Source organism: Camelus bactrianus, chromosome 20 (assembly GCF_048773025.1).
Source record: "Camelus bactrianus isolate YW-2024 breed Bactrian camel chromosome 20, ASM4877302v1, whole genome shotgun sequence".
Classification (NCBI taxonomy): domain Eukaryota; kingdom Metazoa; phylum Chordata; class Mammalia; order Artiodactyla; family Camelidae; genus Camelus; species Camelus bactrianus.
In genome coordinates this window covers 37,132,167-37,159,746 of record NC_133558.1, presented here as the reverse complement: position 1 = coordinate 37,159,746, position 27,580 = coordinate 37,132,167, and the positions used below count along the sequence as shown (strand labels likewise).

Sequence of the window (27,580 nt, the reverse complement as noted above, 5' to 3'; positions counted from 1 at the left end):
CAATTAAACTTATAAGCTTTTGCAGAGCAAAGGAAACCATAAGCAAAACAAAATGACAGCATATGGAATGGGAAAAAATATTTGCAAATGATGTGACTGACAAGGGTTTGATTTCCAGAATATATAAACAGTTTGTACAACTTAGTAGCAACAACAAAAAAGAACCCAATCCGAAAATGGGCAGAAGACCTAAACAGACATTTCTCCAGTGAAGACACACAGATGGCCAAGAGGCACATGAAAAGTTATGCTCGGTATCACTAATTATCAGAGAAACACAAAACTACAATGGGGTGTCACCTCACACCAGTCAGAATGACCATCATTAAAAAGTACACAAATGATAAATGCTGGAGAAAAGGGAACCCACCTACACTGCTGGTAGGAATGTAATTTAGTGCAGCCACTATGAAAAACAGTATGGAGTTTCCTTAAAAAAATTTAAAAACAGACTTACCCTATGATCCAGCAATCCCACTTCTGGGCATATACCTAGAGAAAACTAATTTGAAAAGACATATGCACCCCAATGTTTATAGCAGCATTATTTACAATAGCCAAGACATGGAAGCAACCTAACTGCCCACTGACAGATAAATGGATAATGAAGATGTGGTGTATGTATACAATGAAATACTACTCAGCCATAAGAAGGAATGAAATAATGCCATTTGCAGCAACACGGATGGACCTGGAGATGATCACACTAAGTGAAGTTAAGTCAGACAGAGAAAGACAAGTATCATATGATACCACTCAAATGTGGAATCTAAAAAATGGTACAAGTGAATTTATTTACCAAACAGAAACAGACTCACAGACATAGAAAACAAACTGATGGATACCAAAGTGGAAAGGAAGTGGGAGGGATACATTACGAGTTTGGGAATAGCAGATACAAACTACTATACATAAAACAGATACATAACAAGGTCCTACAGTATAGCACAGGGAACTATATTCAATATCTTGTAATAACCTATAATGAAAAAGAATATAAAAAGGAATGTATATGTATAACTGAATCACTATGCTGTATACCAGAAATTAACACAATACTGTAAATCAACTATACTTCAATAAAAAAAAAAGCTGTGGAATTATGGCCCTTTAACTGGGCCAAATCATTTAACTGGGCCAATAACATTCTACAGGACCACCAGTGAGTAGGCGACAGATCTTTATTTCATCATGAGAAAGGACTTTTTATCTATCACAGCTTTCCTAAGGGGGCTGCCTTGTAAGTAGAATTACCAGATAAAATACAGGACACCAGCAAAATCTGAATAAGTGGTGAAAAATTTTAGTATCAGTCAGTCCCAAACATTCCATAAGACATTCTTATACTAAATATTATTCACTGTGTATCTAGAATTCAAACTTAATCCTGTCATCTTAACCTGCTAAATCTGGCTACCTATTTGGAAACGGTTGTTCTTATCACCAGGTGCTGGTGATGAAAAAAAAAACACAAAGATCACACGGAGGTGTGGTATTGAGGGTCCGAGAGTCAGGAAGGAGAGCTGGGATTGTACGGAGGAGCGCAGGGTCCGGGTTTCATCATCTTCATGGGTGCCTCCTCTGAGACAGAGCTCTGCTACACGTGGGCGGGCGGCGGGAGGTGGGGGGCGTGGGTGGGAAACAACTGACTACAGTTTATAACTTAAAGGCACAGTGGCTTTTCATGCTATTTCCATTTTCTTTGTTTCTTGCTCCTTTAGAAGGATCAACCCAACAGCTCTCCAGCCCGTAGGAGGTACAGGGGACAGTGAAGAGTGCAAAAGAGAACAGCAGTTTGCTCCTTACGAATGTTTCTTGAACTGGTGGGAGTTGCTTGGGAACCTGTTTATTGAGAGGATGGTGTTCCTACCAGCAGTTTTGCAATTTTCACCACCAAGATGCAGCCTGTCCCCTATATTTTTCTGTTTTGCTCCTAAAAGAATACGGCATAGGAAGAACCCTTCCCACAGATGGGGATCAGGGTAAATAAATTCTGGCAGGGCCTCTAAATCACATAAGAAGAGAAGTTAAAAGTTGGCCCTGTTTTGAAGTCGATGAATCCACCACTTTGGAAACATTTCTTAATGTTTCCGAATAAAGCACTTTAGGAGGCGTCTTCCTTAAAGGAGGCTGTACAGCGCATGGTTTTAACGACTTGTCACGTGAAATCCTGAAGTCACTCCCTGTTGATAACTGACAAACAACAAGAGTTCAGCTGAGGTCCCTTTTGGGTTCGGTTCTCCCAGGCGGTGTGATCTGTTGACTGGAGACTGTTGTTAAGGCTGCAAAAACAGCCTCCGGCTGGGTGTCGGGACAGAGCGCAGGCTGCCCAAGGCATGAAAATCCAGCTGCGCACATACTTGGTGGAAGGGATGTTGCTTGAGATGTATTCTGAGATTACAGCGATGAGGAAAATGACAGCACCCCCGGAGAACCTGGGGCCAGAGCCACAATGGCTTTGGGGACCCAATAGACAAGAAAATACCCAACTTTGTGAAATGTTTTCCTTATTTTAACTGGTAGAGACCTACTTTCCCTCACAATAAGACTAATGTTCCCCATGCAGAGGGAAACTGAAAAAGTCTGACAATACAAGAGAGAATTTAAAAATACAGACTTTTAGAGTGGGGAAGGCTTTCCTAAGCAAGACACCTAACACCATGAAGGGAAGAAGGATAAGTGTTTGTCCAGCACAAATTGTCCCCAAGTCAAAAGACAGACTGGGGGAAATATTACAGCATATTACATAAGGATAACGTAACATAAAGGATAACACGTTCTAAACATACGTGAGAATACAATTCACATCAGAGGAGCATGAATGGGTAACTTACTCAAAGGTAAGAGTTATGAGAGCGCATTTCATTCCTCCTTAGCTGTCCGGCAGGCGTGCGAGAGTCCGACCGCGCACAGCGCGGGCCGGACGCGGTGGCCGCCCACCTGGCACCCTGCCGCCCAGCGGGCTGTGTCAGCGCTTTAAGGGCGGGTGCCTTAGCAACGCTGCTTCTGGAAACGTCTCCAACAAGAACGTGGGCTACCCTGGAGCCGTTTTCCAGGATAAAGAATATTCCCCCTCATCGGACCCAGTTGCTCTGCCAGCCAAAGACCCAGGTGGTGACTCGGCACTGCCTGCGGGCGGAGGGGAGGGCGACACGGGAGAGCAGGTGTTCCTGGCGTCACACCCGTCGGGATGCAGTTCAGCTGAGCTGGAAGCCAGGGTGAGCTCACAGCCTGAATGGCCACGGAGAGAGCTGGTCCATGGAGATGTCAGGCGGGGACACGCACTTCCACGTTGCGGGGAGAGGGCGCCTACACACACTCATCCCTCTTGCAGGGGGCACTGGAGACACTCCAGGATTCTTCCGCTTTGAATCTAGCCCAATATTTGCAACTTCTTCTTTGCTCTTTCCCCTTTGAGTCCCACGTTCCCTGCTCCACCAGCTGACAGGAGCTTCACTCCCTCCTGGGACTACTGTTCCCACGTTTACATCTTGCAAATCTGCAACATTTCCAGTCCCCCATCCTCTGAATTCCTCCATCCTCAGCAGGACGCTGGGCCTCTGTGGTCCCCTGCAGGAGCCACTGCCTCCTGCTCTGGAATTCTCAGACCTTCACACCTCATCTCCTAGGAGAGTTTCCCTCTAATCTCACATCTGTCTCAGCTGACACTTAGCGAGGAGCCACTGTTGAAGTGCCCGTTCAGTCCTGGTTCCCAAGGCTTCTGGGAGGACCAGCCTTTGCTCCACCAGCTCTCCTCTGTCCTCAGCTTTGCTGTTTCTTAGTTTTGTTAACATCATATTTTTAATGGGAAATGTATTTACATGATTCAAAAGTTAACACTATAAAAAGATGCACACAAGAAGTCTCAGTTCCACAGCATTCCATCCCATTTTACTAGTTTCCTATTTCTTCTTCCAACGGTTCTTGACCTGAGCATGCCTGTGTGTGTATATATGTATATATACACACACACAAATAAACCAATGCATGAAGGAGATTATGCTAACTTTTACCCCCCTTAACTCCAAAATTTAATTTTATATTAACTGTACTATACTTTTCCTTTTTTACATAAAAATATCTGGTTTTATACATATGTATACACACACATATTTAATGTGACAAAATACACATAAAAATGGTTAAGATGGTAAATTCTGTAATGTATATAGCTCAGTAGTGTTAATTATAATCACATTGTTGGGCAACCAATCTCCAGAAGTCTCTTCATCTTGCAAAACTGAAATTCTGTACTCATTAACCAACAATTCCCTATTTCTCCCTTCCCGCAAGCCCTTGCAATCTCGATTCTCCTGTGCTTTTATGAGTATGACTACTCTAGATTCCTCATATAAGTGGAATCACACAGTATTTGACTTTTGGGGACTAGCTTGCTTCACTTAGCATAACATCCTTCAGGCTTATTCATGACTGTAGCTTGTGTCATAAATTCCTTCTTTTTCGGGGCTGAATAATATTCCACTGTATGTATAGACCATGTTTTGTATATCAATTCATCCATCAATGAGCATTTGGGCTGCTTCCATTTTTTGACTACTGTGAATTATGCCACTATAAACAGAGATGTACGCATCTCTCCAAAATATCCTCAATTCCTTTTGAGTCAATGTGCAGAACTGCTGGGTCATATGGTAGTTCTATTTTTAAGTTTTTGAAGAAAACTCCATACTCTTTTCTGTAGTGGCTGTACCTTTTCATTCCCATCTGCAGTGCCCTCGGATTACAATTTCTCCACGTTCCTGCCAACATTTGTTATTTTCTGTTTTGTGTTTTGCTTTTGATAGTAGCCATCCTAATGGATGTGTGGTGATATCTCACTGCAGTTTTGACTTGCATTTCCCTCATGGTTAGTGATCTTGAGCATCTTTTCATGCACCTGTTGGCCATTTTGTCCCAGCTTCTGACTATTCCAGGCCTTGAATAACTTACCAGCTTAGTGGCAACAGAAATACTTTGGCCCCCTTCTTTGCGATATTCCATAATATTTTATTTCCCTACTCCTTTCAGCTGAATGTTTACAATCTTCTTCTACTTCTAAGGTTAGTTCTTGCCCCACTTTACTGGCTGTAAAGACACTGCTGAGGAGGGAGAGATAAAGATGGCAGAAAAGAAGGATGCAGAGCTTAGCTCCTCCCACAAATACATCATAAATACATCTACATGTGGAATAATTCTCACAGAATTCTAACCGATTCTATGGAATGCAGGCAGATCTCATACAACTAGAGCTGCAAGAAAGACTACCATGTATCCAGATAGAATGGAAGGAAGAAAAAAAAAAAAAAAAAGGAATCAGGATGGGATCTTTGCCCCGAAGAGGAAGCTATGAAAGAGGGAAGTTTCCCTTACCCTGGCAACCCCCTTCACCAGCGGGCAGATCAGCCAGGACAGACAGGGAGCTTCAGAGGCTCAGAGGAGGCTCAGAGCAGCCAGCCTGCCCCAGGCAGAACAGAGGGGGACTGGCACAGAAGGTCCCTAGCCAGAGATGTGTACCTGCTGGTGTGCATCGTGGCTGGGTGCTGAAACTTGGGCTTCAGCAAACATGTTTAAGGATAATATTGGGGCTGGCTGTGCAGAGACAGCACAAAGGGGCTGGGGTGTGGTCTGAGCCACAACTGGGGGAGTATGCAGGATGGGGCCCGGGTCCACCAGAGAAGCCCCATTGTTCATGCATGCACAAAGGGAGAGGCAGCCCGCATCATAACAGCCTCATTCTTGGTGTGCTCACAGCAGGTGTGGCCCTGCCTCTGAGAGCTCTGGGAGCCCACGGACCCCGTGGGTGGCCCCCATGCAGAGATGGGCTGAAATCAGAACGCATCCCCAGGGCCCACATGGCTTCAGAAGCAGGGCTGAAGTCTGAACTGCGTCCTGGCAGCACTGGCAGATTTAAACCACCAGTGGCTTTGTAAGCTCAGTGCCTGTGGGACATCCGAGCAGGTGACTAGCACTCCCGGGGCTGGGGTGGCCCTGGCATTAGCAGCTACATGCACATGGGGGTGGGGCTGGGGTCTCGGCAGACTCGGTGGCCCCCATGGTGTGTCCGGGTGCCCAGCTACAGCAGATCTGCACCAGCAGGTCTGTGGGAACAGCGCCCAAGGGACATCCAGTCTGATTGCCTGTAGCCCCACAGCTGAGGCGGGGTCAAGGGCAATGTCAACAGCAGTGCACTTTGAGAGCACACACAGCGGGTGATGGGCAACCCACAGAGCCCTTCCCAGTGGACAGTTTCTACTGAGGGATGCTCAGTGGCTCCTCTCCCAGTGGGGGCGCTCCTGCCTCGCACACCTCACACTGCAGCTCAGAAACAGATCTGGGGGCTTCTGCTCCAACAACTGGGGAGCAGACCCTGCCCCTGCCAGGGCTGAGAGAATCGCAGAGCAAAGGGGAGGCCCCACTCAACATCCAGTGCGCGCTCTGGTCACCACAACACCAATCACACCCCCATCACGGGGATAACACCCAGCACACACAGGGGAAAGACGTGGCAGCCATCCATACTAAAAACAGCCCTCGCAACAAAAATACTAGACTCATGCAGGCTACACACAGATGCTCCCACATAAAAACAGCTCACCAAGAACACAGTAGAAACTGTTTCTCCTAAATTTATGGAATCAGAGAAATATAAGGAAGCAGAGCAACCACTTCCAATTAAAAGAACAGAGAAATCCCAGGAAAGAACAAACAATGAAACAGATCTGTGCAGTCTACCAGACCCCAAGTTCAAAAGGAGGTAATGAAAATACTGAAGAAAAAAAGTTTAAAGTTATCAATAGAAATGCAGATGACTGTACTAAGGAAGTAGAAACTATAAGGAGGAGACAAAATTAGAAAACTCATTTGCTGAGACAAAAGCCTAACTAAAGGCAACGAATAACAAAGTAAATAATGCAGAAGAATGCATAAGTGATCTGGAAGAGAGAGTAATGGAAGTCACACAATCAGAAGAGCAGACATAAAGAAAAATGCAAACAACAAAAGGAATATACAAGATTTATGGGACAATATAAAGTGAGTCAATCGACACATAATAGGGATCCCAGAAGGAGAAGGAGAAAAGAGGACTGAAAACGTTTTTGGAGAAATTATGACCAAAAACTTCCCAAACCTAACAAAGGAAACAGATATCGAGGTACAGGAAACACAGAGGGTCCCAAACAATGTCTATACCAAGACATTATAATTAAAATGGTAAAAGTTAAGGAGAGGATTCTACAGGAAGCAAGAGAAAAAGAGTTAGTTACAAGGGAACCCCCATAAGGTTATCAGCTGATTTCTCTACAGAAATGTTGCAGGTCAGAGGGGAGTGGCAGGATCTACAAAGTCATAAAAGAGAAAACCTGCAACCTAAGATTCTCTACCCAGCAAGAGTATCATTTAGAATAGAAGAGATAAACCATTTCTTAGGCAAGCAAAAACTAAAAGAATACAGCAAACCTATCCTAAAAAATGCTGAAAGGTCTAAAACTATCCTAAAAAAAATCCTGTCCTATAAAACCTATCCCCAAAGTCTATCCCATCCTAAAAACTGATTCTAAAAAATATTGGATAGTCTTCCCTAAATAGAAAAGAAGCAAGAATCTACAGGGAAGAAAAAATCACAATTGGAAAGTAAAGCACTTAAATAAGACAGTATAGAATTTTTTTTAAAAAATTACAAAAATTTTGTGAAAGCAGTAACTACAATGAACAGCAAGAGGATAAACATGAAGATGTAAAAAAGGACATCAAAATCATAAAGTGTGGAGGAGGGGGTAAGAACGTAGATCTTTTTAAAGAATATATTTGAACCTATGTGACTACCAGTCTAAAGCAAGTAGATACAGTATGGGGCAAAGTTACTTGAAAAACAGGTTAACCACAAGTCAAAAACATATAATAGATTGAAGTAAGCCAAAAAGAAGATAACTCAAGCATAATACAAAAGAAAATCATCAAATCACAAACAGAAAAACAAAAGAAAAAGAAAGGAACAACAAAGAAATACAAAGTCAAATGGAAAATAAGCTTTAAAATGGCAATAAATACACATCTATTAATAGTTACCATACATGTCAATGGACTAAATGCTTCAATTAAAAAAACAGTGGCAGATTAGATACTAAAACAAGAGCCTACAATATGCTGCCTCCAAAAGATCCACTTTGGGGCGAAGGACACACATAGATTAAAGTAGAGGATGGAAAAAGATATTTCATGCAAATGGAAATGACAAGAAAGCAGGGGTAGCAATACTCATATCAGACAAAATAGACTGTAAAAAGGCTGTAAAGAAGGATAAAGGAGGACACTATATAATGATCAAAGGAGCAAACCAAGAAGAGGGTATAACACTCATTGACATACATGCATCCAATAGAGGAGCACTTAAATACATAAAAGAAATACTAACAGACATAAAGGGAGAACTGGATGGGAATACAGTAACAATAAAAGACTTTAACATTGCTCTTCATCAATGGACAGATCTTTCAGATGGAAAATCAATAAGGCAACAGAGATACTAAATGACACAATAGAATAATTAGACTTAATTGATATTTTCAGGACATTGCATCAAAAAAAAAAAAACAAACCCCAGAATATACATTTTTGTTCAAGTGCACAAGGAACATTCTGTAGGATACATAACATAGGACACAAAATAATCCTCAACAAATTTAAGAGGACAGAAATTATTTCAAGCATCTTTTTGACCACAACGGGATGAAACTAGAAATCAACCACAGAATGTGAAAGGAGAAAAAAATTGATTACATGGAGACTAAACAACATGCTACTCAAAAACCAATGCATCACAATTAAATCTAGGGAACTTAAAAAACACTTTGAGACAAACTACAATGAAAACACAACCATACAAAATCCATGGGATGCAGCAAAAACAGTCCTGAGAGGGAAGTCCATAGTGATACAAGCCTTCCTCAAAAAAAAAAAAAAAAAAACTCGAATAGACAACCTAACCTACCACCTAAAAGAATCAGAAAAATAAAAACAAACCCTAAATTCAGGAGTACGATGGAAAAAAAAATATCAGAGAGGAAATTAAAAGATACAGATTAAAAAAGCAACAGAAAAGGATTCAAAGAACACCCAAGAGCTGGTTCCCTGAGAGTAAACAAAATTGACAAACCTCCGTCCAGGCTCACCAAGCAGAAAAGAGAGAGGACCCAAAAGACGAAATAAGAAATGAAATTAGAGAAATAACAACCGATACTGAAGAAATACGAAAAGCCCTAAGAGTACCGTGGACAATTACGTGCCAATAAATACGACAATCTGGGAGAAATGGGCACATTTCTAGAAATACACTGCCCACCAAAACTGAATCAAGAAGAAATAGGTAATTTCAACAGACTGATCACTAGAAGTAAAATGAATCTGTAATTAAAACAGAAACAAAACCTCCCTGAAAACTAAAGTCCAGGACCAGGTGACTTCACTGGGTAATTCTACCAAACACACAGAAAAGAACTTATGCGGATCATTCTCAAACTCTTCCAAAAGATTGAAGAGGAGAGAAGACCTCCAAACTTATTCTGTGAAGCCACCATCACCCAGATACCAAAACCAGACAAAGACAATCCTAAAAAAGAAAATTACAGGCTAATATCTTTGATGAACATAGATGCAAACATTCTCAACAAAATATTGGCAAACTGAATCCAATAACGCATAAAAAAAAATCGTACCATACACCACGATCAAGCTGCAGTCATCCCAGGGACACAAGGGTGGCTCTATATGCAAATCAGCATGATACACCATATCAGCAACAACAAACGACAAAAATCACATGATCTTCCCAGTAGATATAGAAAAAGCATTTAACAAAATTCAACATCCATTCATGATAAAAAAACCCTTACCAAAGTGGGTACACAGGGGCATATCTCAACAGAATGAAAGCTACTTATGACAAACTCACAGCCAACATAACACTCAAACGATGAAGAGCTGGAAGCCTTCTCCCTCAAATCTGGAACAAGACAAGGATGCCCAATTTCAACACTTGTATTCAACATAGTATTGGAAGTCCTAGCCACAGCACTCAGACAAGGAACAAGAGATCCAAATTGGAAAGGAAGAGGTTAAATTGTCATTATATGCAGATGACATAATACTATATATAGAAAACCCTAAAGACCCCACAAAAACTACTGAAAGTGATAAAAGAATTTGGCAAGGTAGCAGAATACAAGATTACCATACAGAAATCTGTTGTGTGTCTTTACACTAATAACGAAATATCAGAAAAGGAAAGTAAAAAAAGAAAAAAATCCCTTTTAAAATCATATAAAAAATAAGATACTTCAGGAATAAACCTGACCAAGAAGATGAAAGACTTTCACACAGAGAATCATAAAACATTGCTTAAGGAAACTGAGTATGATTTAAAGAAACAGAAAGATATCCATGCTCTTGGATTGGAAGAATTGATATTGTTAAAACGGCCATACTACCCAAAACAATCCACAGATTTAATGCAATCCCTATAAAATTACCCAGGACTTTTTTCACAGAACCAGAATAAATAATCCTGAAATTTATATGGAAGCACAAAAGACCCACAACTGCCAAAGCAGTAAGAACAAATGAAGCTGGAGGAATAACCCTCTCAGATTCCAGAAAGCAAAAACTCTTCACTACCACAGAGCTACAGTCACCAAAACAGCGTGCTATTGGCCCAAAAGCAGACGTATGGATCAATGGAACAGAACAGAGAGCCCAGAAATGAACCCAGAGACTTATGGTCAATTAATCACCAACAAAGGAGGCAAGAATATACAATAGAGAAAAGACAGTCTCTTTAGCAAGTGGTGTTGGGAAGACTGGACAGCAGCATGTAAATCAATGGAGCTAGAACACTCCCTTACACCATACACAAAAATAAACTCAAAATGGCTTAAAGACTTAAATGTAAGATAGGACATCATGAACTTTCTAGAAGAGAACATAGACAAAATACTCTCAAACTGTACCGGTGTTTCTTAGGTAAGTCTACCAAGTCAATAGAAAAAAACGCAAAAATAAACAAAATGAGCCCTAATTAAACTTTTAAGCTTTTGCATACCAAAGGAAACCACAAACAAAACGAAAAGACCTACAGAATGGGAGAAAATATTTGCAAACAATGCAACTGACAAGAGCTTAATTTCCAAAATACACAAACAGTTCATACGTCTCAATAGCAAAAAAAAAGCAAACCACTCAATCAAAAAATGTTCAGGAGACCTAAATTGACAGTTCTCCAAAGAAGACATACAGATAGCCTATAGGCTCATGAAAAAAATGCTCAATATCGCTAATTATTAGAGAAATGCAAATCAAAACTACAATGAGGTATCACCTCATACTGGTCAGAATGGCCTTCATTAAAATGTCTACAAATGATAAATGCTGGAGAGAGTGTGCAGAAAAGGGAACCCTCCTACACTGTTGGTGGCAATGTACTTTGGTGCAGCTACTATGGAAAACAGTACGGAGATTCCTTAAAAAACTAAAAATAGAGATACTTTATAATCCAGGGATTCCTCTCCTGGGCATATATTCAGAGGAAACTCCAATTTGAAAAGGTAACATGCACCCCAATGTTCCAAGCAACACTATTTATAATAGTCAAGACACGAAAACAACCTAAATGTCCATTTCCAGGTGACAGGATACAGAAAATTTGATATATATGTACAATGGACTACTATTCAGCCATAAAAAGAAACAATGCCATTGGCAGCAACGTGCATGGACCTCGGAATTATCATACTAAGCAAATCAGAGAGAGAAAGACAAGTATCACATGATATCACTTACGTGTGGAATCAACAAAAAAAAAAGACACAAGTGAACTTCTCTACAAAACAGAAACAGACACAGACATAGAAAACAAACATATGGTTACCAAAGGGGAAAGGGGAGGAGGGATAAATTATGAGTTTGGGATTAACAGATACACATTATTATATATAAAACAGATTCATATCCTATAATAAACTATAATGAAACAGAATGTGAAAAAGAATATATAAAGTTATGTGTAACTGAATCTGCTGTGCACCAGAAACAAACAGAACATTGTAAATCAACTGTACTTCAGTTAAAAAAAGAAAAAAGACCCTTCTGAATCACGGCGTCTTCATTACCTTAACTTTTCCCATTCTGTAGGATTCCTCCAGATTCCCCTCCATCCTCCAGATTCTGAATTATGTGATAGGCACCATCCTGAGGGAGAGAGGAAGCCAATAAATTCTGGGTCTGCTGAACACCTCCTTTGTTTAAACAACCTAAACGGCTGAGACATTCCTGCTCCCTGCTTGATGTTTTGTTACCTGCCGCTCCAAGGGGCTTGCTAGGTCTCACCTGGACCTGGGCACCATCCCTTGAAGATGATCAATACTTCCACCTTCCGACTCTTGAGTTCTGAAACTCACTTAATAATGCTTGAAAAAACATGTCCTGATCTTCTCAACCTTTCTCCAAACTGCCTACATCAGTGGTTCTCAATTATCGGCTGCACTTTGGAATCAGCTGGAGACAGTTTTAAAGACTAACACCTGGGTTCCACCCCCAGAGGCTTTTACTCAATTGGCCCAACTGTAGCCTAGGCATCAGGATTCCAATGTGCGATCCAGTTGAGAACTACTCACCTAAATTTTGGGGATGATTAATTATCGAATGGCATTAATAAATTAATTAATGACTGGTATTAATAAACCTTAACTCATCCCTCGAAAGCATCCTAGCGTGGGCTCTCTCTGGGGGTTACCCCAGTTGCCTCTCCAAGGTCTGATCCTCTGCTAATTATCTTTGGCCCCCAGGCTTCTTCTATGATTTAATCACAAGTCCCCCTCCCAACTGCAGGCGTAAAAGGAGTGCACCGCTTTTGATCTTTCATATCTCTTGAGTCTTCAGGAACAGAGTAGAAGTAAATATCTTTCCTACCCCGCCTTGAACCCCTCTTACAGGCAGGAATACACATTGTCAAATATTAGGTCCAAGGCTTGTTGGAAAAAACTGTGGAACCTGAAGCCTATGATTCTAGAATTCAACTAAAAATTACCTATTTCTAAATACATCCAACTGGCATTTGCTGCGGTAAAGACACACACGCAGCTGCAAAGGCAAGAAACTTCGAGTCTAGCAGGAAAATGGGTAGAAATAACACAGGGGGGATGTTGGTCTGCACCCTGCAGGCTCGCAAGTCTTGTAGTTGCCCGGTCTTGAGGCGGAAGGAAGAGCCAGGAGGGAGCGTCAGAGACATCAGTGGTTTAATAAATGGGGGTATCTTACGTGTCTGAAGGAGGATCCTGGAGCGGCCCCCCATCGCGTGCGGCAGCCGCAGGACAGACGCGATAGCAGCCTTCACCACCTGGGGAGGAGGTGTCCACGTATAGGCGGAACTGACGTCCGGTTGGCTCATCAGTTACCAGGGAAACCAGCGGCTGGGGGGGCGGGGCGAGGCAGTTACTAATGAAGTCCTCTAATTAAGAGGATTGGATAGTCGTGTGAGAGAAGCAGGGACTCGCTGAGCAGCGGATGTAATGGGAGCAAGACCGCAGCCTTCTTGGATGGCCGGACCCTACCGAGGAAGATTGACAATCGGAGCGCTTTGAAAGTAAGTCGGTTTACCTCTCCTTGAGGACTTCAGAATTCCTGGCTCTGAGGTCAGTGCCCACGATTGCTTTCAGGTGTACCACCTCTAGAATCTGTGACTTCAGCATATTAAATGCTTTCTACTTCATATGAATTAGCGCGTGTGTGGATTACTTACTGGTTTCTCTCAATGGTTTCCCTTCTGCAGTCACAGGGGCTGCTTTGTGGACGTCATCTTTGCTTTAAGTCCCAACAGCAGCCCTGATTCGGGCTGCTTGGGCCATATGAGGTCAGAAGGTGTGGTGATAGCTACGTCTCTAGCGAACAAGTCAACCGGCCAGAGCTCTTCCAGTAATCGGAGGTCAACATGACTCAGCAAAAAATGTAATTAGTCAAGATGTAATTTACGTGCTCGCTGGAGCCCTTCAACTCCCTTTCCCTGGAAGGAGAAAAGGATTGTTTAGACTCTGCATGTCTTTGGGAGGTTAGTCAGCTTAGGCAGCTGAAACAAACTAGCAGACTAAGTGGCTTAAACAACAGATCTTTATTTCTCATAGTTCTGAAGGCTGAGGAGTCCAAGATCAAGGTGCCAGCAGATTTAGTTCTCGCTGAGAGCCCACCTTCTGATCCACAGATGGTTGCCTTCTCCTTGTATCTTCCCCTGATGGGAAGCAGAGAAGCAAGCTTTCTTGGGTGTCTTATAAGGGCACTAATCCCATCATGAGGGTCCCACTCTCCTGACCTAATCACCCCAAAGGCCTCCCTCTCCTACTCCCATCACATTGGGATTAGGGTTTCGGCAGGTGAATTTGGGGAGGACAGAACATGCAGTCTTTTACAGCCCTTCTCTGTGCCTTGACCTCATCAGTGTTCAGGATCTCTACTGATGTTACTCACTGCCTTCCACCTGCCAGCCTTCCTGCCTCCTCCGGAATCTACCATCCCTGTGCCTGATAGACACTGAACCACTCCGGTGAGACCAACCCACCCACTTCTCTCTGTGTCCCCAGGCATGGAGTCCCTGCCTCCAGCTGAGCTTCCTCGCAGGTCACACAGATCCTGCCTCGCTTTAGTGACTCAGCCCAAAGTGCTCAGTAAGTGCAATGAATGTTATCTGCAGGTCTCAGTTGCAACAAACATAAACTGACCCAATCTAGCTCTAGAAACAACGGGGCTGGTCAAAAGGCTACAGAAGAATTTCACAGAACCTGGTTTCCATCTCAGTAAGGACAGACAGATGTCTAGGACTTGGGAAGTCACAGACAGCCACTCCCTGGTCCTCTGATTCCATCTGTCTCTCTCTGTGTGTCATTTCTGCTTCTTACTGCATGTAGATTCCTGGCTCCTGATTCTCTTTGAGCACCTCCCTTCTCACCTTTCTCCCAGCCTGAAACAGAGATAACTACTTGTTCTCTAATACCCAGGTGTGGCCACATGACCAAGTTCTGGTTTGATGTGGAAGCCCTGTCTGCAACTTTGTGATTAGAGAAAAGGGGCATGTTCCTTTCTCCATCCTGCCTTGATCACGGATATGGCAGTGATGTGACTCTAAGGATGGATGGCCACAAATTCAGAAGAGCCTGGGTCCCTGCCAAAGAGGAGTTGCGATATCAAGTTTGGACAGTTTCTGTTCAGATTGTTACCTGAGAGAGAAAATAAATTACCTGGAAAGAAAAGCATGATCTCTTATCTTGTTTAAGTCAATTTTATTTTTGTCTTTATTCCAGTGGTTGAATCTGTGTCCTGATAGATGAGTCATTTGGCTTGTGACTTCAGCATCCCTTGATCCAAAATAAATATTACTTTAGTGCAGGTGCTCACCATTGTCCAACCAACTCCAACTTTGAGTTTCCATTTTCAAATTTTGATGAAAAGGAATCTGATTGGCGAAGCTTGGGTGAGCTACCCAGCCTGGTCCAATTGTCTGCGGCTGGGGTTTTGGTGGGGGAGTGTCAGAAAAGGAGGTCTATGTGACACAGAGAGTTGCTTTATCTAAAGATGGTCAATGTTGCAGGTTCATTAGCAATAGGATACGGGTGTTCTGGGAATTATTAGCCTGCCAGAAATGCTGAGATGCAACACAAATGTCCAGAAAACTAGCTTTTGTTGATTTAAAAAAAAAAAAAGCTTCTAGGATATGTTGGGGATCAGGAAAGAGTCAAGCCAAACCCTCAGAACCCTGCACTTTTGTAGGACTGTATAATTATCACTGAATAAAACAAACATCCTGCATAAATAAATAGTTCAAATCATAAAAACATGTTTTAAGTAGACCTTTAAGATTTTATACATAGTAAAAATATTTTTATGCCTAAAGTATAAATATTTTTATGCTAAAATTAACTGGAAGACTCAATATAGTCAGGTACTTGGTATGCTGGGAAATTTAGGTTATTCAGATTTTGCTGTCTATGAAGTTATTTTAGCTGTGATGTTGCCAAAATGTTTTTATCATAATATAATTAAGTGGGTACAATAGGCACATTTAGCTCCGATAATTTCATGCTCAAGTTTAAGTGTTGTATCATACTGAAACTCCAGATCAACATCAACGGACAATGTGAGATTATTGGAGATACAGTCTCCAAGATGCTCCCTCTCTAGCAATGAAGCCATTTCATTTCCATCAAGCCCTTTCAGTAGCATTTCCAAACGTGTGATCTGCAGACCACTGGGACCCAGAGATACTCCAGGAAAAGGGGCGTTCCAAAGTTCCAACAGCTTTGAAAAATATACTGCAAGTTTAGAGTTCCCTCTTGGAGACTCATAATGTGATGCATAACCAAAGTTTTGCGGCATCCTGCTAAAATGAAACATCTCACTTCTGTTGAACGTTGTTTAATCCTGTGTTTCCCCCGAAGTTCACATTTTGGAAAATGCTGTGTATCTGTATGGATTAGCATCGGGAGGGACAGATGCAGTGATGAGGTTGTGGATAGAATTATTTTAAGGAACAGAGGTCCAAGTAGGGGCAATCAGAGATGAAAATGCTCAAGAAGGACAACGTTTTCATGCTTTTGAGCTGTGAGGGGGATGTAGACAGGTCTAAACAGAGCAAAAGGTGTGAAGGGAGATGTTTACTAATCTCTTTGTATATTTTTTTTATTGAAGTATAGTCAGTTTACAGTGTTGTGTCTGTTTCTGGTGCCCAGCACGATGCTTCAGTCATACATGAACACACATATATTCATTGTCATACTCTTTTCCACCGTGAGTCACTACAAGATACTGAATAGAGCTGGGATCTGGATGCAGGGATGCTAATGCTGTTCTGTCTGTTACCCCCTTTTGTCCTGTGTGAGTGACTGCATCCTCTCCTGGAGGGTTGGGTGGGAGTATTTAGGGGGTAAGGACCTCCACCTTGAGCCCCAAGAGCAGCCCATGCTGGGGGCGTCCTGTGCAGTCAGGAAAGGGTCAGTCACCATGTCTCCCTTCTCCAGAGGCCTGGTCTGCAGGTTGGTCTCTGGGTCCATCTTTAACCTCTGAAATAGGATGGGTGTTCTGAGCCAGGTGTCCTGTCCACCTCAGGTTTAGAAGTCTGTTCCACCTCCCACGAAGCAGTTTCTCCTTTTAAAACCTCCGCCCTGTGGCACGCAGGCGAGCTAACAGAGCTTCCCGAGGGCACTTCTGGGGGTGGCTGGAAATTGAATCTCCCTCCTTCCAGCCCGAGAGCCTGATGGACAGCACTTGCCCAATTCCCAGTGATAAGATTAACTTGCCAAGACTGCAGATTCAAGGTGTATTTTAAACTGGATTTTATTTTGCTGTGGCTGCTTTGTTTATTTCCTTATCAGTGCTGCGGTTTATTTTCCTCAGTGTTACTCAGGCCTTTTCCCTAAGGAGTCTGAGAAGCCCCCTTTTAAATGAGAGGTTTTTTTTTTTTTGGTTCATCTTTGATTTTAAAAAATTGAGTTATATTTGATACACGACCTTGTGAAAGTTTAAGGTGTACAACATATTGATCTGATGTATTTCTATGACAATTGCAGCATCACTTAACACCTTTATAACGTCATATGGTTCTCATTTCTTCTAGTGTTGGAAACAACTAAGGTCTAGTCTCTTAGCAAGTTGAATTTTTAAAAATTTTATTTATTGTTTGCTTGTTTTCTTGAATGTTTGTTTTGAGGGGGAGGTAATTAGGTTTATTTACTTATTTATTTTAATGGAAGTATTAGGGATTGAACCCAGGACCTCATGCATGCTGAGCATACGCTCTACCACTGAGCTGTACCCTCCCCACCAAAGTTGAGTGTTTATAGTGCCATTTTGTTGTCTGTAATCACTGGAGTGTGTATTAGGTTTCCAGGACTTGGTACCAGGTTTCTCGATCTTGGCACATTTGGGAGGCAATATAACTCTTTGCCATGGAGCCTGTCCTGTCCTGGGCACCGTGGGATGTTTGGTAGCTTCCCTGGTCCCACCCACCCTGATGCAGCACCACCAAGTTGTGACACCAAAAATGTCTCCAGGAAGTGCCAGCTGGGGAGGGGAGACTCACCCTGGACTGAACCACTCCTCAGTCATGGCTCAGCAGGGAAAAAGCCAACACTTCAGCTAGTTTTGTATTTCTACACTCCCCACCCCCAATGCAAATGGTGAGCACCTGCAAGCTCCTCTCACAGAAGGATGTGGACTCTCAAGGGCACAAACTCATGTGCTTCCAGCCCTGAGCCTGGCACAGTCTGCAGAAAATGTTGGATGAATGAAAAAAGTGAGCGATGACTGCCTAAAAATTCTTCCCAATGCGGTGAATTTGAGGCAACTGGATGTCAGATAAGCCAACCACTGTGGCTGGGTTGGCTAACTGCACACCAGATAGGTTGCCTTGCATTTGTTTTGTTGAGTGTTCATTCATTCTTTGACTCGGAAAACACTTCCTGATGTCTTGCCACATGCAGGCAGCCTGGCCCAAGGGCTCCTGGCCGGGGCACTGGCACTGGATGGTGTGGGTCAAAGGTCAGACCCTGCTGCTGCCACATGTGGGTTTTGTGACCCCAGGCAGGTTTCCTGACCCCTCGATGCTGTGACACAGACCTTGTGGAGTTAGTATAAGGATTCAGCAACTCAATATATGAACAGCACTTAGCTGTTTCCCAGATGCCCAGTAAGTCTAAGTGTTTGCTGTTACTCTGCCTCTTTGGAGAAGTAAAGAGGGTGAAGTACCAGTTGTGCAGGAAAACCGCTCTCATGTGGCTCAATATCGCTAATTATCAGAGAAATGCAAATCAAAAGCACAATGAGATATCACCTCGCACCAGTCAGAATGGCCATCATTAAAATATCCAGAAACAAATGCTGCAGAGGGTGTGGAGAAAAGGGAACTCTCCTACACTGTTGGTGGGAATGTAGTTTTGTGCAGCCACTATAGAAAACAGTATGGAGATTCCTCAAAAAACTAAAAATAGACTTACGCTATGATCCAGCAATCCCACTCATGGGTATATATCCAGAGGGAATTCTAATTTGAAAAACTACATGCATGCCAATGTTCACAGCAGCACTATTTACAACAGCCAAGACATGGAAACAACCCAAATGCCCATCGACAGATGACTGGATAAAGAAGAATGTGGTATATATACACAATGGAATACTACTCAGCCATAAAAAAGGATAAAATAATGCCATTTGCAGCAACATAGATGGGCCTGGAGATCATATTTCTAAGTGAAGTAAGCCAGAAAGAAAAAGAAAAATTTAGAACTCCTTATTCATCCCTCCCCACCCCCTTCCTCCGCAGGTAACCATGTTTGTTTTCTATGTCTGTGAGTCTGTTTCTCTTTTGTAGATAAGTTCATTTGTATCATTTTTTAAGATTCCACATAGAAATATGGTATTTGTCTGTCTCTGTCTGACTTACTTCACTCAGTACAGTCATCTCTGGGTCCATCCATGTTGCTGCAAACAACATTATTTTATTCTTTTTTTATGATTGAGCCCACTTTTCAATATAATTTGTGTAAGGCTGAGCTGTCCTATGGCACAGTCACTGGTGGGGAGGGGAGGATTAAAACAAAATAAAACAAAACACCACCAACAGCAATTAAAAGAAAGTGAAACCTTTCCCACCATCTGTCCCAAAAGAGAAAGTTGCTTTTTATTTTTAAAATTTTTAATAATGTCTTTCTTTCTTCCTCCCTCCATTCCTCTCTCTTTTCCTTCCTCTTTCTTTCTTTCTCTTTTTCTTTCTTTTTCTTTTTCTTTCTTTTCTTTCCTTCTTTCCTTTTTTCCTTCTGTTTCAGTTGATGTAAATTGGGGATGCTCTTCCAAGGGACAAAAGACATGTTTAGGACAGAAAGGGGAAGAAGGGGTGGGGCAGGAATGGTGGCCATCAAGAAGGTCAGAAGGCCAGTGTGGGACCATGAGGTTGTCCGTGGGCCTTCCTTTCACTCATCTCTTCTCTCTCTCTCTCTCTCTCGGCCAAGCTCGGCCTGCAGCCCTGGGTGACTTGCTCCTCCCAAAGTGGAATCTGTTCCTCCATTTAACAAAGCCTTTCAGGGGACCGCGCGTGCGCCGAGTCAGGGGCCCATCCTAAGCCAGAGAGCTTAAGTGGCCACACAGCTAGCGGCCCGGGACTAGCCCGGCTCCGTGGCTGAGCGACTCCTAACAGCAAGCAGCACCTTTCCCTGAGCGCCCACGGTGGGTCAGCAATGGCTGAGAGGCTTCACACATTTATCATGCTCACCACTCCCATTTTGACCGCCCCCAGCCTCATCCGGCTTCCCCCCGGCTCTGCGCCCCGCCCCTAGCCTGCCCGCACCACGTCATCACGGAGCGCTACGCCCCACCCAGCACGCCGGCGATACGTCATCACGGAGCGCTACGCCCCGCCCCCAGCCCGCCCTCGCCACGTCATCACGGCGTGCTGCACGGGAAGGCACCAGGAGAAGACGCCCCTTCCCAACTCCGTCGCTTGCTTACCTGCCCTCGAGTCATCGCTACCGTACAGTTGACGGGGGTCCGGAGGGCCCCTGAGATGACTGGACAAGGACGGAGGGACGACAGCCGTGGTGGTCTCGGGAGGGACGAGCTTGAGCCCGAGCGCCGCGTCCAGCCGCCCATGGGCGCTTCACACAATGTAATTTCTTTTTTGTTGAGGTATAGTTGCCGAGCAGTATTGTATGTTACAGGTGTGCAATCTAGTAATTCAAAATTTTATACTCCATTTATAGTTATCATAAAATATTGCCTAGCTTCCCGGTGTTGTGTAATACATCCTTGTAGCTTATTTTATACATAATAGTTTAAATCTCTTAATCCTCTCCCCCTTCCTTGCCCCTCCCCCTTCCTTCTCCCCTCTGATAACCACTAGTTTGTTCTCTAAATCTCCAGAAGACCAGGTTTTTTATAATTTTTAAGAAGGCAAACGGGGAGAGATGGTGGAGGGGTGGGTGGTATTTTATAAAAACACAGGAACGTTTCTTTAAACTTATTTTCCCTCATCATTTACACATCTGAGTTCTCCACAACTGCAGCTGCTTCAAAGTCTTAACTTTCCTGACTCCAAAGTCACCTCCAAAATTGGCCCTTCTAAACCCCACTGATGCAGACTCTCTTCCCGCCTCCATTTTCCAGCCCCTGGGTTGATTGATCACCCGGGTTAATTTCACCTCCCACGAGTATCATTTGCTTTGTGGTTCTCATCACTGCCCGGATTGAACCATCTAAGGCCCAGAGCTGAGCCACAAGCCCGTCAGCATCTCTCCTACTCTGAAACGTGTGCAGAGAGGAAGGATGACCTAGAATCCTCCTTAGACATAGAGACGGGGAAACAAGCTACAAATATACATTGACTAGAGATTTTTGATACCGTTTTAAAGAATGATTCAGGATAAATCTTAAAAGAGAAATTTGGCTGGGCTTCCCATATTAGCTAGCTTTTGGGTGATACGTATGTACACAGTGCAAGCGAGCTGCCTGCCTCCGTTTGAACTGTAAGATGGTACCAGCACTTTGGTCTGTTATTACACTGCTAGTGCCCTCCAGTCAGAGATGGCCAGAAATCCACCTGCAGTGGGAGAAAGTTTGCACTTACCAGTTCTTTCCAGCGAGGGCGGCTTCACTCCACAGGGCATGATGGGATATCTCAGTAAGGGGGTTTAGAAATCACTTATTATGGGATTTGGGCTGGTGGTAGGGGATTTTGGTGCGGGTTCAAGGAAGATGCCATCAGGAAGCAGAGATAGTCTGACTGGGTGTCATTCTTTCTGGAAGGTACGGAAACACCTCACAGCACTCACCAGGTAGCCCCTGGGTGCAGAAGGCCAGGATCTGAAAACATTGGGGGAGGGGGTCAACTAACATATTTGGAGGTCCTTTTAGATAATCCTCACATCAGCTCTAGTTCTGTAACTAGCAAGTTAAATGCAGCTTCTTTCTTCTTCCAGTGAAACTCGTCCCACCATGAAGTATCTAGTTTTTCAGGGAGTCTTTCCTATTTTTAATTTTTAAAAGCCAGTCCTGAAAGTGATAAATGATCTTCCTGGAATTGGCCACAGTTTGCCTCCAGATGCAATTTCATGGCTTACTGGGTAGGCTTGTGGTCGGCAGGGAAGTGAACGCATCGCTGGAGCAGGCGGGACTTTCCTTTCACCTTGGGCACTGTGACCTCACTCAGTGCTCCACGTAGATCATTTTCATCTGTCCTCTCAGCACGTCTCCCCTTGAGTCAAATACTTGTTTGTGAAACTGTCCTTTTGCCCTTCCTCGCTTTGTTTATGATGTGGATCCTTTAAACAGCAGATGGCCAACTTCATCTCCTCAACATATGTTCGTCCTTTAAGGAAAATACACATTAGGCTTTTCCACAAATAGCCTGTAATGGGTTGTGCGCACTATACGACTCTTAACCTTCTTTTGAACTTGAGGACTAGCGTGAGTCAAGGGGCTTTGCCAAGGCGCACGGCTCCGTTATTCCGTGACTTGGTGCTGCTGGAGGAAAAGCAGTTCTCAAGGAGGGTTCAGTACATCTGTCACCTCCTGTCCCCGGAGGATTATCTCCTCGACACAGTTCTCTCAAGGGTCCAAAGTCTTCCCTGGGCTCATGGGGGTACTTACAGAGGGCAACAGAATCTCTTAAACTTTTGTATATGCTTTTTGTCATCTGAAGGATGCTTGATGATTTTGCATCTTTTAAGTCACAAAGAGTTCATAATTCTCTTATCATTAGACTTTTTTTTTTTAACCAATAAATCCACCACATGTGACACCAGATGATTCTTTCTGGCCTCTTAGTGACATTCCTTTCTAAAACTGTAAGGATTATAGTTGCAAACCAGGTCCTCAATGATCATGGTCAGAGTGGCTTGGCACACGTGCCTGGCTCTCCAGCGTCCTTTGGGTTTTGTAACTAAAGCCAGAACTTATCTAGTATCCAGCTTTCAGACAAATTGAAACCACTTACAAGCAGCAGCATGAGAGGGGTGAGCCTTCAGTGTTTGGAGGGCTGTAGCAGCCCCCCACCAAGGGTGAAAACGAGAGACTGAACGTACAGGGCGACAATGGTCAGACCACACATGCAGATGAAACTTTGATCCTCACTCTGCAGGGACCATTCCAGGAGGTGGTTCCAGGTCTGACAGCCCCTCCAGGGTGAAGAGGTTCCGATAGTCCCAAAGATGCAGCAGACTGGAGTTAGAGTCCTTTCTTCCTATAACCCCCAGAGCCAGCTGCAGACAGGGAAGATACTCTCCCAGTAGGCTTTATGGTGGGCAGTTGTAGCACAGAGTCTGTGTCCTTGGGTGATGAACCCCCTATCACTGAGCCTCGGAAGGGATAGATGCCTTTAAACTAAAAATGCATCCCCCTCAAGGTCCCTTCTATTCTCCAGCAGGGTAGGTCTAAAAAATTAGAAATGCTAACTAGCCATGCCTCTATTCCACTGGGTAAGTGTTTCAGTAATTAAAGCAAATCTGGGAGAATGGTGCTTGAGCAAGGTCAGCAGTGTTGACAAAAGTTTAGCAGTACGGAGCCATATGAAGGGTGAGAAGAGGGCTAACGTAGATCAAATGTTTAGATGACCAATTGGAACTGAAGGACAGATTTTCCCCTGAAGCTTTGACTCTTATTTCTCTTCCCCCCTCACCAGCTGTGCCCATTCCCAGAGACCTTCCAGAGACAGGTTTCCAGTACCCGGGCGTGAAGAGGTTCCCAAACATCAGGAGTTTCATAGCTGCGATGTTTCCTCCTTGTCTCCTTGTTTTTGTCTCATTTCCAGGACATTTGTCTGGTAAGTTTCAGAAAAAGTGAAATCCCCAGGCAAGTCACAAAGCTGGCAGGTCTGTCTCTAGTGTTTCCCTTAGACTTGTCCTGGCTCCCCAGGGGAGAACGTCACCCTCCCCAGACCCATTGGTCACTGTGACCTTGGCCCTTCTCCCCTAAAAGGAGGATCTTATGCCTGATATTTCCAGAACCCTATTGTCCCCTTTCTAAAGGAGCAAGGGGTTAGGCTTATGACTAATGGATGCTGGATTACCTGCTCCATTCTTGTTCCTTAAGATGATATGGCCACCTGATTCCACAGTGTGCAGGATGGACTGGACAGGAGTAGCCCCAGAAGGACCAGGTCCCTCTTCAGTCACCTGCCAGCTTTGCACCTTGGGCAAGTTCCCTCTCCGGACTTCCGTTTTCTCATCTTTAAATGTGGTGAAATAATAATACTAGGTAACATTTCTTGAATGCTTGTTCTTTGCCAGGTGCTGTTTTAAGCATATCGTATTATTAACTTATAGAATGCTGACAGCAAACTTCACTTTGCTTTTCCGAGATGTGAGCACGTGTGTGTGGTGTGTGGGCTTAGTCTAGAAAATTTAGATGATTTTACTAATGTCTAAGAGTTGATGTACGTATTCAAGTGAAGACAAATGCAGTCTGGGCTGCAAATCTATGTGTGATGAATGGCTGTAAGAAGTCCTGGGATGTTCCTTGTTCTTTGCCAGATTGATGATGAATGGGAAATCTGCTCTCCTACTTGAGAAATACTTCAAAGGAGCTGGATTTTTTTATTCCCTCATGAATTAATAAGCTTTCCCCATAGTGTTGAGAGCTCATCCTTCTCGATATATCAGTTTTGGGGTCTTGTGCCTTCAAAAAATTATTTAAACCCCCTTTCATACTTAATGCGGCACAGAGGAAAACTAAGCCATTTGCTATCTGTGGGCCCATAACTGACCAGAAGTATGTAAAACAGTCATGTTGTGTTGATGAAGATGTCAGTGACAGGGGGTCAGGGGTTTTGTCTATTTCTTTTCCCACTGCTGTGTTCCCAGGGTTTAGAACTGTGTCTGGAGCGTCGTAGGCAATGTTTACTGAATGAATGAATGAACGGGACAGCAGACAAGAATGTACGCCCTGGCTTTGCAGCATTGCTCTATGCAGAGACGTTAAAGAGCTGAAGCTTGTTGTTCTTTATCAGATGAACGCCCTTTGAAGAATTTTGAAAGCTGTAAAGCACTACAGAAATAGAGGGTGTGACTCTGACTCCCTGCTGGGTAAGTGGTTGGAAAAAAATAAAGAGAGTTCCTCTAGGAATCACTGTCAGGCCTTCTAAGTTTGTTCCGGGTTTATTTAAAGAAAATGCATGTAGGGAATAACTAGGACACTATATTCTATTTGAAAATTGAAAAGGGTCCAAGAAGCCAAATGGGAGGAAATTCTGGCTTCCTCTGATGGTTTGCTGAGTGTGTGGCAGATGTGTCTGTAATTCGGCCTCATTGTTTTTCCACCAAAAGCCAGCGCTAATCTCTTAACAGCTTCTTACCACATTAGACTCCATCTTTGACTCTGTCAGTTCCACTTAAAGAATCAGTTCCATCTGTTCAAAAGAAAGCAGCGTGGGACTCACCCAGATGTTCCAGGGAAGGGCAGGGAGCTGGCTGGGCCTCTGTTCCTCCCTGGGTGTGCTGTGTCACCCCAGCAGCGAGCTGAAGCCCACGGCACCCGGGCGTCGCTCTTGCTCCACGTGTACATCCTTCCAAGAGCCTGCTGCCCGTGTAAGCTGGGGGATCTAGCTCTCTGCAGAGTCCCCCACGATGTTCAGGAGCCCACTTGAAGAAGCATGAGTTGTGGATTTTAATGCTAATAATCTACAACTGGTCATTAAGCGGTTGTTGGCCCTTTTCCATTGGTGACTTTCCAATACGACTTATTTAGAAATGAAAGCTCCCCAGCAAACGGTATGAAGCTCTCTTGGTTGGGGAGGACTGTATCCTTTTGTTATATTTGCTGTTTTTTCTTTTTAAATGTATGCCTCCTTACTTTATCCTGAATTCTGTGACTTCTGGATAGTTCTCTTTTATTTATGTTTTTAAGTTGTCACCTTTTTTCCTTAAAAGTTTTTTAAATTTATTTTTTATTTTTTGAGGGGGGAGGTAATTAGGTTTATTTAATGGAGGGACTGGGGATCGAACCCAGGACCTCGTGCATGCTAAGCGTACACTCTGCCACTAAGCTCTCCCTGTTGCACTTTCACTTTTTTCCTGTAAGTCCCAACGTGAATGTAAGTGTAGATGAAATATTATTACCTGCAAGCTCACCCCCTAGAGGGGCTACTTTACATCATTAGTAATTAGTACAGCTTACTTTCCCAGCTTTTCCCAGTCATACACACTGAGATTTTTTTTTTTTCCTTTTGAAAATCTGGTCTATTTCAGATGATACGAAGGGAAATTTTATGAGTGTTCTGACCTAGAGATGTTTTCCTCTGTGGTTTATTTAACTGCTTATGATACCCTGGGGGTGGAATTTTTGAGAATATTAATGAAGAACAAAGACCAAAGAAGGAATATCCTCTGGGTAAAGGTCCCCCAGATTTACCCTCAGAATATGTTCGGCTGCTGTCTGCTGAAGGGAGCTGAGCACCACGACCCAGCTGGCTTGAACAACTGGGGATTCATCCATTCCCTTCACAAGATGCCCTGAGGGCGGGCAGATTGCAGGTGCTGTTTGTTAAGCTCTGATTTGCTTCTCAGTGACCCTCTTGGCCTTACCTTTGTGGAGGGTAACGAGAGGCTACGACAATCCGAGGTATCAGCTCCAGGATGACCCAGAGGGTTGTGGGTCCTTTTTTCCTGTATGTATTGGAAGAGTGTATCTTTCCCGGGTACAAGGAGACCTCTTGGCAAGTGAGAGGTCAAAAGGGCATCAGAGGACTACTTCTACACCAATCAGTAACAAGGGGGTGGGACTGCCGTGGAAGGTTGGTGAAGCCTTCGGCTCTTTGGAGGAAGCAGGTGATCCAGATAAAACTGGGGTTTGGTGTGGGCAACCAAGAACTTCAGCTATGCCCTTAGAGGACCATCAGGGGGAGGCTGTTGGAAGAGAAGAAAGGTAAATAGAGTTCTTGACTTTTTTCTAGGTGGATGAGTGTGGGTCCAGAAGCCACAAGAAGCCTGAAACATTTGAAGGATGGGGGCCCTAGGCAGGACACAAAAAGACTGGGATTACAGAGCTGAAGTAAGTTTCTGTCCTGATGAGGCCATCCAGGAGCGAGTTCTAACTCTGAAAGGTTTGACGGCCTCGATCCATCTTCCAGTTAGCAAACCAGTAAACAAGTAGAGAAAAAGCCTTGGTGGTAAAATGCTAATGACATTCGTGCAAATGGACTTTTCTGAATTAGTGGAAGATTTCATTTATGTTTCCAATCGCCATTGCCCACTTTAAAAAAAATACTGTTAAACAGCCACTTGCCAATTACCAGGTTCTGGTACTGAGGGAGGTCAGTTAAAAGATGACTGACAGGATTAAACATGTGCTTCCGCTTTGCCTCTGACTGAGGGCACGTGGGCTGGCGAGGCGGGCTGGCAAGGCGGCATGGCTGGGTTCTGAGCTGTAATTCTGAAGGTCATGCTGACTACAGGTGTGTGGCTCCTTAAACTGCCGTTGGAGGGGTCTCCTCTTCTGTGCTAAACGATTTGAGGTGTCTGTTATCACATCCCTATGATTCGTTGCATGCGATCAATATATTCTT

General features: G+C 43.7%; 1 long non-coding RNA gene across 3 annotated transcripts in view; it reads left to right on the top strand.

The window, feature by feature from the left end:
• Positions 1-20,440: 20,440 nt before the first annotated feature.
• LOC105083887 (uncharacterized) overlaps positions 20,441-27,580 on the top strand; it is a 47,158-nt gene continuing 40,018 nt past the window's right edge. For 2 of the 3 annotated variants that reach the window (XR_006721331.2, XR_012501167.1), the window contains exons 1-5: positions 20,441-20,692; positions 23,702-23,842; positions 24,112-24,276; positions 24,882-25,103; positions 26,969-27,066. This is a non-coding gene — a long non-coding RNA (uncharacterized LOC105083887). The remainder of the gene's footprint in view (positions 20,693-23,701; positions 23,843-24,111; positions 24,277-24,881; positions 25,104-26,968; positions 27,067-27,580) is intronic. The other variant, XR_012501168.1, reaches the window with a different exon arrangement.